General features: G+C 46.4%; 1 protein-coding gene across 4 annotated transcripts in view; it reads right to left on the reverse strand.

The window, feature by feature from the left end:
* CTNNA3 (catenin alpha 3) overlaps positions 1–15,118 on the reverse strand; it is a 1,001,628-nt gene that overhangs the window by 60,699 nt on the left and 925,811 nt on the right. The gene's annotated exons all lie outside the window — the stretch shown is intronic.

Genomic DNA, 15,118 nt, shown 5'->3' on the forward strand with positions numbered 1-15,118 from the left:
TGAAGGCTTGCATCAGAATTACAACCTGGCTCCACATTAACAGGCACTATTGTGTTTTCCATTGTTTCACCCCTTTAGGCATGAATATAATGAGGGGATGGCAGTAAAATTGTATCTTCCCGTTTGGAAGCTACTTCTCTGCCAACGTCAATGTGCTCTGCTCCTGTAGCAAAGGCATTTTCAAAACGGCACCTGTTTTACCTATATTTTAAATCAAATGAGAACAAATGAAATAGAGAGCAAGACAAAGGGAAGATGCATGGACTGGAACCAAAAACAGTAAACTGCCTTTAGGGGGATACTGAAGCTGGAAATTGTAGCCTGTGAGAAGGATGGACCAATGGAGCATGTGAGGTGACAGGATCTAGGGTGTCTGGTGGGCAGGGGTGAAGAGACCCAACAGCAGCTTGTGGTCAGTGATGATAGTAAAGGTGATGATAGACACAGTTGTGAAATTTCTTCATGGCTGCAATGATGGTGAGGGCCTCCTAGTCGATTTGCACATGGTTCCACTTGGCAGATAACAATGTGCAAGAATAAAAGGCCATAGGAGCCTCCCAGCCGACCAGGAGATGGTGGCTCTGGATGGTGCTAGTGCTGGGTGGGCATGCATTGCAGATGAGGATGACTGACAGCGACTCATCAAAGTGGACAAGCAGGCTGGAGAAAGACAGTAGTCACTTGAAAGCAGCAAACATGGGCTGCTGTGCTAGACCCCAGACCCAGGGTGCATTATTGTCCAAGAGGTGGTGGGATGTCTCTGTGCAGCTTTGTTCTGCAGGAAGCAGTGGCTAAAATTCAGCAGGCCAAAGGAAGCTTGGAGGTTGTGCTTTGGGTGAAGCTTGTTGAATTGCCTTGACCTTTGCTGGAGTTGGATGGATGCCGGCTGTGTTGATCAAGAACTCCAGGAACTCCATGGAAGGCATGCCTCTGTGGCACTTTTCCCGTTTCACCTTGAGCCCGGTATTGTGGAAATGACAGAGGACTTCTCGCAAGCGGATGGCAGCTCAGTTTCAATGCTTTTAGCAAACAAGATGTCATCAAAATATGTGATGATGCCTGGAATGCCCCTGAGGAAATCTTCCATAAGCCACAGTTACGCTAATTTGCAGCTGTTTTACTTTCAAGGTGCTACAGTGCATCACGATGATCTGGCCCTCTGCTGACGTGTTGTCCACGGGCAGCTGCTGATAGGCCTCAGCAAGATCCACCTTCACGAAGACCTTGCCTCCTGCAAGGGACACCAAGAGATGGCTAATGATGACAGGCACCAAGTACGAGTGCCACTGGAGAGCCTTGTTTATAGTTGACAAAGATGCAGATCTCACTGTCAGCACTGAGTATTTCCCAATTGGCATTTGGCATGTCTTCAGTCACTCACTCACTGAAGATCTTTGGGTTGTAGGTGGCTGCTGCTGTCAAAGCAGGAATTGTAAAAATCTGCACAGATTTCCAATGGCAATCAGATCCTCTGCTGGACATGTCCCACTTGGCCCCTCCCACTTACCAAAAACAACTTTGAGAGTACCAGGAATGGCTACAACCTCATCCTTAGGACTGCCAAGCATCTGATGGGGGTATGTCTTATTTCTCATTACTGCTGAAAGCAGCAGTGGGAGGGGAAACAAGTAAAAATTTAAAAGGCCTCATCTACTTATAGGAAGTTCTTACTACAACATTTCTGGCAATACCAAGAGCTACCTGGAAGTGACAAAGCATAGCTCGAGGATTAACCAGGAACTCTATGGTAACAATTTCTTCTATGTCGATGGGGCTGAATGGTTCTGGGAGTCCTGGGGACAAATCTGATGGGGTAGCCAGCATTATGGGCTAACCTCAGGTATTGTAGGGGGAAGGGTTCATTTGCATCCAGTTCCTTCTCCACTGCCATCAGCTCAAGTGTTTTACCAAGGCCACCCTCATGTTTTCTGTTTGAATGTCCCCCTCCCAGGTGGGACCTCACTGGATTTGCAGTCCTCCCTTCACCCACATGAGACTCGTGAGACTGACAGCCCCCAAGCCCAGTTGAGGACCATCTTTCTGTCTCTCTCCCTGCCCCTACCTCAGCCTTCTTGCATTCCAAGGCATCTGCTGCTGGAGCAGACAACCTGGGCTCAAAAAACTTCTTCCCCATGTATGGATTCATATTCATTTTTAAAATATTTTTTTACTGGTTATTCAAAAACCTTTTCACTGGTGAAACTTTCCTACTTGGGACTGGAAAGTGAATTTGACAACAAATAGAGATGCTTCACACACAACCCGCCCGGGAAGCAGGCCATTTTCAATTATTTTTCAAGCAGCTTAGATTTCCAGCCCAGAAAAGGCAATCCTGAGGGGATATTCCTATTGAATATGAGATGCCAAACACATAAGCTGATGGCCCTGAAAGGTGCCATTTTCCTGTGCTTTCCAATCAGCTCTTAAGCTACCTTTTTATTCCCAGCGCTAAAGCTACAGCTGCAGCCGTCTCCCTCAGCCCCTCGGCTGGACTTACATTTGAAGAGAACTTTTAAAAAGCAAACCTTCCCTCTTCAGCCAGCTGTGTGCCGTAGAAGCAGCCAGCTGTTTGTATAAGTCACATAAAACCAGGATGTGCCAGGAACTCTATGGTGACAATTTATTCTATAAAACTTTAGGGCTCCTGGCTAGAAGGCCAGACCTCTTTTCAGGTTCTTCCTACTTTCTCTTCCTCAGGGTTTATTTTTCTACCTAAAGTAGTGTTATTTGGCTTGTATCTATATCTTTAAAAGCCTTTTGTTGGGTTGTTTTCACAAAGCTTTTCAGTGGACAGGGCATCTTGCACACTCTCCATCTGGTGAGGATGCTGTCCTTAAAAAAGAAATACCACCATTCATGTTTACATAGCCTTCAGGACAAACTACTGGTCAGTAGTGTTTGTGACTGGTGACATAGCTAGGACTAGAGCAGGGATTCCCAACCAGGAGTTCATAGATCCCCAAGGGTCTGCGGAAGCTTTGGAGGGTTACACAGAAACAAATTAAAACCCCAATAAAGCCAATCATAATCTCTTAATACCATAAAACACAGAGAAAGGTGTCATAATCCCCATTCCTCCCCCCATCTACAGTCAAACTTCACCGGGTGTAAGTTCTCAGAATGGTGTAGCATTGGTCAGAGGAGGAGCCCCAGTTGTTCCTGAAAACCTGGTCTCAACCAAAGGCCTGGCAGAAGAGTCCTGTTTTGCAGGCCCTGCAGAACTGAGACAGCTCCGCCAGGGCCCTCGGCTCTTCCGGGAGCTCATTCCACCAGGTTGGGGCCAGGACCGAAAAATCGCTGGCCTGGGTTTAGGTCAGCTGTGTTTCTCTGGGTTTAGGGACCTCAAGCAGATTAGCACCCACAGAGCAAAGACCCCTGCAGGGGGCATAAGCAGACAAGAGGTCACTCCAATAGGCAGGGCCCAAGCTGTGGATGGCCTTAAAGATTAATACTAAAATCTTGAATCTGATCCAGGCCACAATTGGCAACCAATGCAGCTGTCTCAGCAAAAGCTGAATATGGGCCCTCCAAGATGTAACAGTGAGGACCCTAGCAGCTGCATTTTGCACCAGCTGCAATTTCCAGGTCAAAGACAAGGGTAGGCCCGTGTAGAGCAAGTTACAGAAGTCTAATCTGGAGGTGACCATTGCATGGATCACTGTAGCCAGTCTGAGGACAGATAGGATCTAGTAGCCTCACCTGGCAAAGATGGAAAAATGCCATGTGGGCTACACCTGTGACCTGGGCCTCCACTGAAAGGGAGGTGTCCAAAATCACACACAGATTTCTGGCCGAGGGTGTGATGTAGAGCTGCACCCCAGCCAGAGTGGGTAAACGTTCCAGAAGAGCTAATGGGCCTTCAACCCATCAGAAGAGCTGATGGTCTCTAGCCTTCAACACACTAGAAGAACTAATTATCTCTAGCCTTTAACCAACCAGAAGAGTGATTGTCAGGTCCCCATGTCAATGTAAGATATTTGTTCAGGGCTGGAGGTGGGTTCCTTTATTTCCTGCTTACTTTGCTTCACTGCGAAAGGTGAGTGTTATCTTTGTGTTCCCCTTTGAAATGTTAAACAACCCTTGTAGCATCTAGGAGTGGAAGGTCCGATGCAGAGATAACCCAGCCCAGCTAGCACCAGTATTTGCACCTCTGAGTCCAAACACTTTCTCTTGAGAACCCTGTTTCCCGTCTCGATCCTAGGGGTGGGAGCCCAAACCTATATATACCTCTATGGGTCCTTTGTTCAAATTGTCTTTGACAATTGCCTGGCTATGATGAACCTCCATTGATGCCTGTTCCTGTATGTTCCTTCAAAAAAAAACCCAACTTTGATCAAGTGCCTGATGCTTTGGGACTTTTCTCTGTTGGGTCAGAAGGTAAACCTCTGGGTGAGCATTCCATGGATTGTGACAACCCACCAAGTGACAATGTAGGGTTTCCATTTCAAATGCAACGTTTCCATGAAGAAGAGACTACTGGGAAAAAAAAATACTGAATTTTTAAAATCACGGTTATAAGACTTTTGAAAAATTCTGCAAATCTTACTGGGTAACATATAATAACTGTGAGTAATAAGGTAAGCTTAATTATAAATTATAGTCTTAATGAAAATTTGGGACATATGGAATACAGACGATACATTGCTGTAGTCAGGTTCTATTATTACCAGTATCGGTGTGCTGACAGAAGTCACGGCTACAAAGGTGCTAAGAGGTACTGCAAACAATGTATTTCTTGTATTAGGGATGTGAGATTAATCTGGATGCTGTTTGCTCATTAACTGGATATGCCTATATAAATATTCCTACTAATACATATGTTCCCACTAATACAAACGTTCTAAATAAGTGATAATATGGGTGAGGGCCCAGGCACTGTTAGTGAATGTGGAAACTAGATAGAGACAAAACACTTTCACTCCCTGTGAGAAACAATCTACAAAAACTGCCTGGAGAAAAGGTCACACATGACCCATTTTGTTTCACCGAAATAACGTTGTAATGGACAGCTGCTCTAGGGCCACTTGGGTGGAAAAACTGACTCCAATAAAAAGAGTTTTCACAACCACTGAATTAAGAAAGAATAGGCCTCTGTCATTGGGAATGCTGACATTGGCAAGACAACTCAGCCAGTTGTCACACACACACACATCCAGAATACAAAAAATACATTCTCACAAGCAAAGGGGAAACTGTGCCTCCTGTGTACTGTGGCTGCCTGCTAGGCCATGGCAAACTGTATCAAAAGGCAGGGTGAAGCAGTTGATCTTAGATTATATACTGGGATGCACCATTATAATAGTGGTAAAGGGAGTTGTCACAACCTAGGACCCACATACTTGGACTGCCTCTTACTGTCTGAAACAACACTGTATGTACCTTAATGTCTGCTCAAGGACCCTCTTCAGTATGCTCCCCTTTCTGTGGAAAGGGCTACCAGAATGGATGAGGTCACCTTCACCTCTTCAGAAAACCTGAAAGATGATTTTATTTCAGAAAGGGTATTTTTGCATGTGGATTGGACAACCAATTTAAATTTGGGAGAAGGAAGTAAGGAAGCATGGTACAGGCTGACCTTGTCAGATCTCAGAAGCTAAGAACTGGTGGCAGAGTAGGGGACTATTAAGGAGGACTCTGCAGAGGGAGGCAATGGCAACCCACCTCTTACCTTCAAAGCCCCTTGATGGGATCACCATAAATCAGTTGTGACTTGACAACAGTTATGTACATACATTAGATTTGGTGGCATGCGTTTCTGTTCTTTGATTTAATTTTTGCCAGATTGGATGTTTGTTTAGCTATAAGATGCTTGGAGGTTCTAGGAAAGGTGGAGGATAGCTCACTTTAATTAATTAAGTCATCTGAGGGTGAATTGTTCTGTGACAAAATAAATCACAAGGTGTTTCTGTACAGCTATGGGGGTGTAAAAGGGGCAGAAGTGGAGCCCTGGGCCCATATGGCACACATAGGATAATGCACTTTCAATGTGCTTTGGCAGCTGGATTTTCCTGTGCAGAACAGGAAAATCTACTTCTAAAGTGCATTGAAAGTGCATTATCTATTGTGTGCAGAATAGGCCCTGGTTTACCGGCTACAATGCAAGGATTTGAGGGCAAGATCCAAAAACACAGTGTGAGAATGCTTCCCAATTCCATAGGATGGCAGCTCCTTCTGCATCCGTTCCTGCAGCCTCTTTGCAAATTTTGGCATCATGCTTTCTCCCCATGATAGACTCAATTGTGGCAATGGCAAATGAAGGAATGAAGGAAGTTAGAAAAGCTGCTTTTAGTAGAATGCTTCTAGACTCTCTGTTGAACAGACAGATCTCAACACACAATGTCTGGACAGACAGGTCTTGAAGCTGAATAATGGCACAACACCTATGGAGTAATGAACTATCCACTTCACAGATGGACGTTATCTGAAATTTCCACTCTTCCACCTGACAGTCTTATCTGGGAGGTATCTGTTCACCTTGATTGGTTCCTGCTTCATAGATTCTTCAAGGTCAATTGTACATGAGCCTGGAAATTCCAAGCTGTCAGCAGTTTCTCTAAAAATCAGGGCCAAAACACCTCTCAAGTCTCTTGTTTTGCAAAGCCCGAGGTGATACAGTAGTGTTTAAGAAAATGATGACAACTTTCTAAGTGATCAGTTATTGGTAATTGGCTTCAGTTCCATATTGAAGACCAAGATCTGATCTCTCTTTCTCTCTCTGTAATAAGAAAATGCAAGGCTTTGCAATGATGTATTTCATACAAGGCTTTTAGACAAGTTGAAAATGAATGATAGGTTGGAAGTGAATTACAGATTCTTCTGTAAAAGGGTGCCATATGGAGGATGGAGCACAGTTATTCTCTCTTGCCCCAGAGGGACGGACCAGAACAAATGGGATGAAATTAATTCAAAAGAAGTTCCATCTAAACATCCGGAAGAAGTTCCTGACAGTTAGAGTAGTTTCTTAGTAGAACATGCTTCCTTGGGAGGTGGTGGGTTCTCCATCTTTTTAAACAGAGGCTAGATAGCCATTTGATGGAGAGGCTGATTCTGTGAAGGCAAAGGGGTTGCAGGTTACAGTAGATGAGCGATTGGGATGTGAGTGTCCTGCATAGAGCAGGGAGTTGAACTAGATGACCCATGAGGTCCCTTCCAACTCTATGAGTCTATGATCCTATGATTCTAATTGTCATCTCAGCCTTCCAGATAGAGCTGAGCCAGATATGAGCTGATGCCATAGGTCTGAGGATGTTCTACCAAGTGTTGACCCAATGTGGACAGAGTAACCCCATGACATTTTGGGGGCTCCAGGGACTTTGTGGTAGTCCTGGAAATGTGTTATTGCATTCATCCAAGTATCTGAGCCAGCCCTATGAGGTAGACATGAGTATATATATAAACCTATGTATAAAGCCCTATGTAACCCTTCTTTGCACAGGAGTTTTGGATAATTACTCCCCCTGTGACATTTTTCTTTTCACTGCAGCTAAAATAAAAACTCATAACAGGGTTTTCCAATCTGGCATGTCATTGGGTAACGTCACACTAGGCAAACGGCCCCTGCTGGGCCACTGGGCTATCAAAGGGATTGCTGTAAGTCAGCTGTGACTTGATGGGAAAAGAAGACACTCAGACCCACTTGGGTATGATTTAGGTATGGAGTGTGACATGAGAGGAAAGATTATTAAAGCCAATGTTTGCATCATCTTCCTGGTCTGAAATAGTCCTAGGGTGCAATTTTGCTTTGCTTGGACAACATCTAGATCATTAATAAATATGTTAAAAAGTACCGGGCCAAGCACCGAGCCCTGAGGTACCCCGCTACTCACCTCTCTCCAGTCTGATGAAACACCATTGACAACAACTCTTTGAGTGTGGTTCTCTAACCAATTCCCTATCCACCTGACTATCTGAAAATCCAGATTGCAGTCCTTCAATTTATCCATCAGAACATCATGGGGAACCTTGTCAAAAACTTTACTAAAATCCAAGTAAATGACATCAACCGAATTTCCCCGATCCAGCAAACCTGTTACTTGGTCAAAAAAGGAAACCAGGTTTGTCTGGCAGGACCTGTTGGAGACAAATCCATGCTGACTTCCTTGGATCACCAGATTGTCCTCCAGTTGTTTGCAGATCGCTCCCTTTAATATCTGCTCCATTATCTTCCCCACAACAGAGGTCAGACTCACTGGTCTGTAGTTTCCCGGGTCATCCTTCCTCCCTTTTTTGAAGATCAGAATAACATTTGCTCTCTTCCATACCTCCGGGACATCTCCAGTCCTTAAAGAGGTTCCGAAGATGATGGACAAGGGCTGTGCAAGTTCTCTGGAAAGTTCTTTGAGTACTCTCGGGTGCATTTCATCCGGACCAGGGGATTTGAACTCATCCAGTGCAGCTAAATGCCTCTCGACAACCTCTCTATCCATGTTAACCTGCCACCCAGACACTGTCCTTTGGCTATGGCCATCTCTAGATGTGTCTAAACCCTTTGACCTGTGGGGAAAAACAGATGTAAAATAGGCACTAAGCCTTTCTGCTTTCTCTGCATCTTCCGTTAGAGTTTGTCCATCCGCACCCAACAGTGGGCCTATTGCCTCCTTTACTTTACGTTTGCTCCTCACATAACTGAAAAATCTTTTCTTGTTACAATGGGCTTCCCTGGCCAATCTTAGCTCACTCTCAGCTTTGGCCTTTCTGATGATTGATCTACAGTGCCTAGTAACCTGTAGGTACTCTTCTTTAGAGCTCTGTCCTTCCCTCCATTTCCTGAACATTTTCCTTTTCTTTCTTAGTTCCTCTTGAAGTTCTCTGTTCATCCAAATAGGCTTCTTAGAGCTCCTGCAGTGTTTTCGTCTTTCTGGGATAGTCATTGATTGAGCATGCAATAGCTCTTGTTTGAGTAGCGCCCACCCTTCACATGCTCCCTTCCCTTCCAGCATTCTCGTCCATGGTATGACACTCATCATGTCTCTGAGTTTATTAAAGTTTGCCCTACGAAAATACAACATCCGCATCTGGCTACAAGCTTCCTTGGCTCCCCATCTCAAAAGGAATTCTATGAGGACATGGTCACTTCCCCCTAGGGTCCCCACCTCCTTCACCTCATCCACCAACTCTTGACCCCTAGGTTGCTTGGCTGTGAGCCCCTGGCCTCCCAACCAGGTAGGTCGCACTCATATGCTGCCGGTCTCCTTAAAGAGACCCCCAACTACATGGATCCCAGTGTGCAAACTGGGATCCCTGCCAAGAGGCTCCAACTGTGCCTAATCTGCAGCTGTGATGAAAACCAACAAACCATGTTGAACAGTACTATAACGAAACACAGGGAGGGATGGAGGGAAGCAATTCAGTCTATGGAGCCCAAGAGGACAAAGGCTGAGGCATGTGGCACCTATGTAGGCCCCCATGTCCCACCTCCTCTGCACCCAGCGGGGCCCTGTGCGCTCCAGAGGCTCCCGCTCATTGACATCCTCTTCACCTGCCCCCCGCTGCATCAATGGCGGCTGCGGTGCGTCCTGGCCGCTTATTCCCGAGGAGCAAATCGCAAATCCTGCATCTCATGTTTTGATTCTCAAAATCCAGGAAACAGAAGCAAGCAGGAAATCCAGGCCTTCCTTTGTCTGTTAAACACTTTGATATGTTTTATTCATCTGTAGGAAAAGATATCTAGCTGCTGAGGTCAAACTGATAGGTTTGCAGAGAGAGCAAATTTACATTCCCAAATCCTCTTGGTGATGAGGCTAATGTCATAACTCCTTGTCTTGTTTGTTTTTCCTTTGTTTTGTATGTATTGTTTGTATCAATTATGCACATCAAATAGATCACGTATAGGACTTGTTTTTGGTGAGGATTGCAATTATGAAACTAGCTTGGATTTTAAGGTTTAATTTTGCAACATGTTAAGAAACAAAAGAGAGGAAAAATGCATTTTGAAATCATTTGCTGGTAGACAAACTTGATCAGGAGGTATCATTAACAAGTGTCACTTATTTTGATAAGGTAAAGGTATCCCCTGCGCAAGCACTGGGTCATGCCTGACCCTTGGGGTGATGCCCTCTAGCGTTTCCATGGCAGACTCAATACGGGGTGGTTTGCCAGTGCCTTCCCCAGTCATTACCGTTTACCCCCCAGCAAGCTGGGTACTCATTTTACTGACCTCGGAAGGATGGAAGGCTGAGTCAACCGTGAGCCGCCTGCTGGGATTGAACTCCCAGCCTCATGGGCAGAGATTTAGACGGCATTTCTGCTGCCTTACCACTCTGCACCACAAGAGGCTCTTATTTTGATACTAGGGGCCAATTCAGGAATACAGCGTGTGCTAGACTGGGAGGGGGGAAGTGGAAGAACTCTGTGGATGGCCTCTTCCTCCCCACAGGAGCTGGAAAGTCTGGATGCTTCCAGGCAGAGAACTCACTGGCAGGGGCAGCTCTCATGCAGCAGGGGTCTGCAGCTTCAGAGCTTCAAAGAGAAGTGGAAGGAGGAGTGGGTGATCAGGGGTGGGGGACAGAAGGTGATTGGCTGGCTGCTGGACAGACAGGAAAGCTGGTTGGAGGAGGAGGCACTCAGGGGCGGGACAGCCTCCCTGAGTGGGTGTTAAGTGCTGAGTGGCACTTAAGCCATGAGACACACTCCTCCTCCAAGGCCTTACCAGAAATATATTGTGGAACAGGTAAGCTATACAAGTATGTGTGTACTAGTAATCAAGCCCACTGCAGGGGAATGCAGCGGGCGCTAGGTCCTACCTCAGTCGTCGTCGGCGGTGGCGGGCTGGTCGGCGGCGGCGGTGGGCTGGTCGGCGGCGGGCTGGTCGTCGTCGGCGAACTCGTTTCGTTGGCGGCGTGCTCGTTTCGTTGGCGGCGTGAGCGCGCTAGGCAGGGAACCCCCGGCAGCCGCGGGTCGGCGCCCTGACGCAGGCGAGAGGCGCTTTGCGCCTCTCGCCGTGTCAGGCTGGGAGGAACTGCGAGCCACGCTGCACGCGGCTCGCAGTTCCTGGAGCTGGGAATCGGAGGGGCCAATCGGCAGGCGCTTCGCGCCTGCCGATTGGCCCCTCCGATTGTCTGTCGTGAGGAAGGGTCCAATCCGGACCCTTCCTCATCACGGACTAATCCCACCTCTACCCCCCTTACCGAATTATATAGTCTGTGGCGCCCGTGGCGCCACGGGCGGTTTAAAGATGTGGGGGGGGGGACTCCAGAAGTGGCCACAAAAGCAAAAAAGAAAGATAAATGTGTCAGTGGAAAATGTATTAATACAATTGAATTGCCCAATGTCTTTCAATAAAAGCCAACCTTGGGGGTAACTGCAGTGGAATCGGCTGCCTAAGGAGGTGGTGAGCTCCCCCTCACTGATGGCCTTTAAGTAGTGGTTGGACAGATACTTCTCCTGGATGCTTTAGGTTGATCCTGCCTTGATGGCCCCTTCCAGCTCTATGATTCTATGATATGTAGAATTAACTCTGACGAAGGCACTTGCTGAAATGCAGTGAACAATTCAACTACATGATGAAGGTCTCTCTAGCCATTTTAGATATAAGCTGAAAGCACACTGCCTGCACCCCACGCTGAATTAAATAGGGCTGTGGGAATATGGAAATAGAGGTATAACCCTGGCATTGATGGATGGCTCGCAGAGGAAGGAGATCACAGTGGTGATAATGGGCCAGGAGTAGTGTTGGGGTGAGAATGGGGGTGAAGCTGCATTTTCCCCTGCAGTTATCATCATCTATTCCCCAGGGGCTATGGGAATTGACCAGTCTCCTTAGCAGGAGTGCAGTCGACACTGCTATGTGGGAGGGAGGTGGGGGAAGAGAGGCAGAGCGACAAGTCTGCGACTGTAGTACATCTTGTCACAACTGTTACCATATAAGAAGGAGCTACTGTACTGTATGTGTGTCAGAGTGTGTAATCTAGGTAAGCAACAGACAAGACCGGGCAAAGCTCCACTGCAGGTTTCCTTTCAATGTTCTTGCAAGTGAACAGAGCATTAAAATGTCAACCTAATACAAAGACGCCATCTCTGCCTCGGTATAATAAATTCTGTTCTTGTGACTTCTTAGTACAGAATGTTTGTTCAGAAAGTCTCCTAGCAGGTAGGGCTGTGGCTTCGCGGTAGAACATCTGCCTAGCATTCAGAAGGTCTCAGGTTCAAACCCCAGCATCTCCAGTTAAAAGCCCTTGGGTGATGAGGAAAGCCTCAGCCTGGGACATTGGAGAGCTGCTGCCAGCCTGAGTAGACAATGCTCATGGGCTGATTCAGTATAAAGCAACTTCGTGTGTTTCTGTGGTTGCTGACATGATAAAAGTGCACCCCACCCTCATCTGTAGAACAAGAGGAATGGCTAGGATCAAGTCGTAGGCTGGCCTGTATTGGTCCCATCCATTGCTGGGCCCATTAGGCCCAGGCAGAATTCTGCACCTGAATTCCAAGGGGTGCCCCAGCAGTGGGGTTGTGGGAGTAGGTATCTGAGCCTCATTGGATAATGCAGTTTCCAGGTGCTTTTGCAGCTGGATTTTCCGGTGCAAAACAGGAAAATCTGCTCCTAAAGTGCATTGAAGTGCATTTTCCAACATGTGTGGAATGGCACTGGGGTAGTCTCGGGCTCACCCTTCTAGTCTTTATTTATATTTTATTTTTAAAATTTATTTATTACATTTTTAGACTGCCCTCCCTTGCGGCTCAGGGCAGTTTACAGCATTGGACAACGTACAACGTCCATCCTAAGATAAAATACTCTGGAATCTAAACTCAGTGAATCGGAGCAACATTATTAAACATTTAAACCGTTAACCATTTAACGTGTAACTATTGCTTAATAGATTGGCCAGACTGGGAATTGCCTTGCAATGAATCTAGTGGGTGTACCTGGTATCTGTGTGTGTGTGTGTGGGGGGGATTCTGGGGGGGGGCAGGTATTTGGGACTTCCCCCATTTGTTTTGGAACTATGGTTTTGGTCTATGGTTGCAGCCGGCGCGGCAAGGAAGATCTGTATGGCTCCCCTTCCAGGATAGAACGATGTGAACGGCAGCTGGGAGTTCCATCTGCACCCCTCTTCCCACCCACCCCCCATGAGATTTTTATTGGGTGAATAAATAGAGCTTCAAATTGCTTTTTCTGCCTTATCTCCTTTTTTGGACTGTGATTACTGGTTCCATGTCTGTTTTATGTCTGGGGTTTTAATGGGGGTTTCATTGGAATTTTATTCAGACTGTTGTAACGTAATAATATTATTATTGTGAATGATGATAATAATGTTGTAAATAACAACAACAACAACTGGAGAGAGAACAGCATCTCAACTGTTGGTTTCCTGGTGTTTCAGACCTGATCTGCTTGTCTGGGCCTCATACTGCAAGGGTTGTGAGAGGTTTTTGGAGACGGGTTCATTTAGATTTCATACAGCCTTTGTTCTTAGGCCTGCCTCTAGCCTATGGCTCTTGGGCAGAGTTGTGCCAGCATGCTCCTGAAGGCTAATGGCCACAGTTCAGCATTTAATTAGACTTCCTTGAGCCCAACTGATTTCAGAGAAAGAGGTCTGGGGAGCTAAACAAGCCCCTGGAAGCTAGAGCTTCTGATAAAAAGAGCACCAGGACTTCTCAGGAAGCTTCTAATTAGTCCCAACAAACCTCAGGCCGGGACGGGAAAGTAACAAAAAGAAGGCTACCACAGCCTGATTAGGTCAATGCTATTTCAAAACACTCCCAACATTGGGCTTTCATCTGTCTTTTAGGTATCTGAGCTTTTCGGTTCATTGCAAAATCTATTTTCATCCCCCCCCCCCCAGCTAGAGCAGCTACAGTACTCACAATGCAAGAATCTCAACAATTCACTCCTTGTTATACTTGAGAGATTAAAGAAAAAACCCAAACCCTGAGTATGCAAAACGTGTGATAAAAATCATGTGTTTTCTCATCCCGTGAGATCCAGATGGCCCCTTGACTAGGCAGCACTTCCCAGTCTTCCGTGTGATGCGGCACAAAACGATTTACATTCAATTCATATCCACTGCTTTCCGAGCATGACGTTTCAGGATCGCAAACCCCAGTGCTATTCTGCCATCTGCCTTCCCCATCGTCAGGCATGTCCAGGTTTTTTTTTTTTGGGGGGGGGATGTTTGTTTATTTTACTGGGAAGAGCCCATATGCAGTATGAAGTGATCAGGCCTCTGTTTGCATTGTGTAGCTTAGCGCTGGAAGTCTGGATCGGCAAGTGACAATTTTGAACTAAGGCTATGCAAGACTCAGTATTTTGGATTTAAGTAGAAGCTGCGTGTGTGTGTGTGTGTGTGATGTGACCAGCCAGGCAAACAGACCCAGGAGAGGGGGTAGGCAAAACTTTTACAATTCAAGTATTATTTGAACCCCATAAAAGGTAAAGGTAAAGGTATCCCGTGCAAGCACCGAGTCATGTCTGATCCTTGGGGTGACGCCCTCTAGCATTTTCATGGCAGACTCAATATGGGGTGGTTTGCCAGTGCCTTCCCCAGTCATTACTGTTTTACCCCCCTCAGCAAGCTGGGTACTCATTTTACCGACCTCGGAAGGATGGAAGGCTGAGTCAACCTTGAGCCGGCTGCTGGGATCAAACTCCCAGCGTCATGGGCAGAGATTCAGATGGCAGTTCTGCTGCCTTACCACTCTGTGCCACAAGAGGCACTTATTTGAACCCCACAGAAATAAACAAATGCCAAAAAATGTGGGGAATTACCCACACACTTGATATCTAGTCTGCTTTCCCTTAAATTGGTCAGTGAAGCGTATATTGGTGCAACCTAGTCTAAGGACGACAAATGTTGTTCCTTTGTTCTTCATTCTCATATAACAGAGCTGTTACAGTTCCGCAGGGCCTGTAAGCAGCCCTCTTCTGCCAGGCCTATGGCTGAGGCCAGGATGGCTTAACATCATGTGGGCTTCCTGCCTCTCCCCTCCACATTTCACCCTCCCCCTTCTTCTTGGCCTGTAGCCAACCTGTAGGCCAAATGGAAGATCTTTGGGGCAGGGTGGAATTGGGTGGCCGAGGCAGGAGGGCGTTTGGAGTGGGAGTTTTAATTTTATGGTTTTTAAATTTTTGCTTGTGAATGTTTAAACTATTTTGTAAACCACTCTGAGCCTACTAGCAGAG

Source organism: Paroedura picta, chromosome 8 (genome assembly GCF_049243985.1).
Source record: "Paroedura picta isolate Pp20150507F chromosome 8, Ppicta_v3.0, whole genome shotgun sequence".
Classification (NCBI taxonomy): domain Eukaryota; kingdom Metazoa; phylum Chordata; class Lepidosauria; order Squamata; family Gekkonidae; genus Paroedura; species Paroedura picta.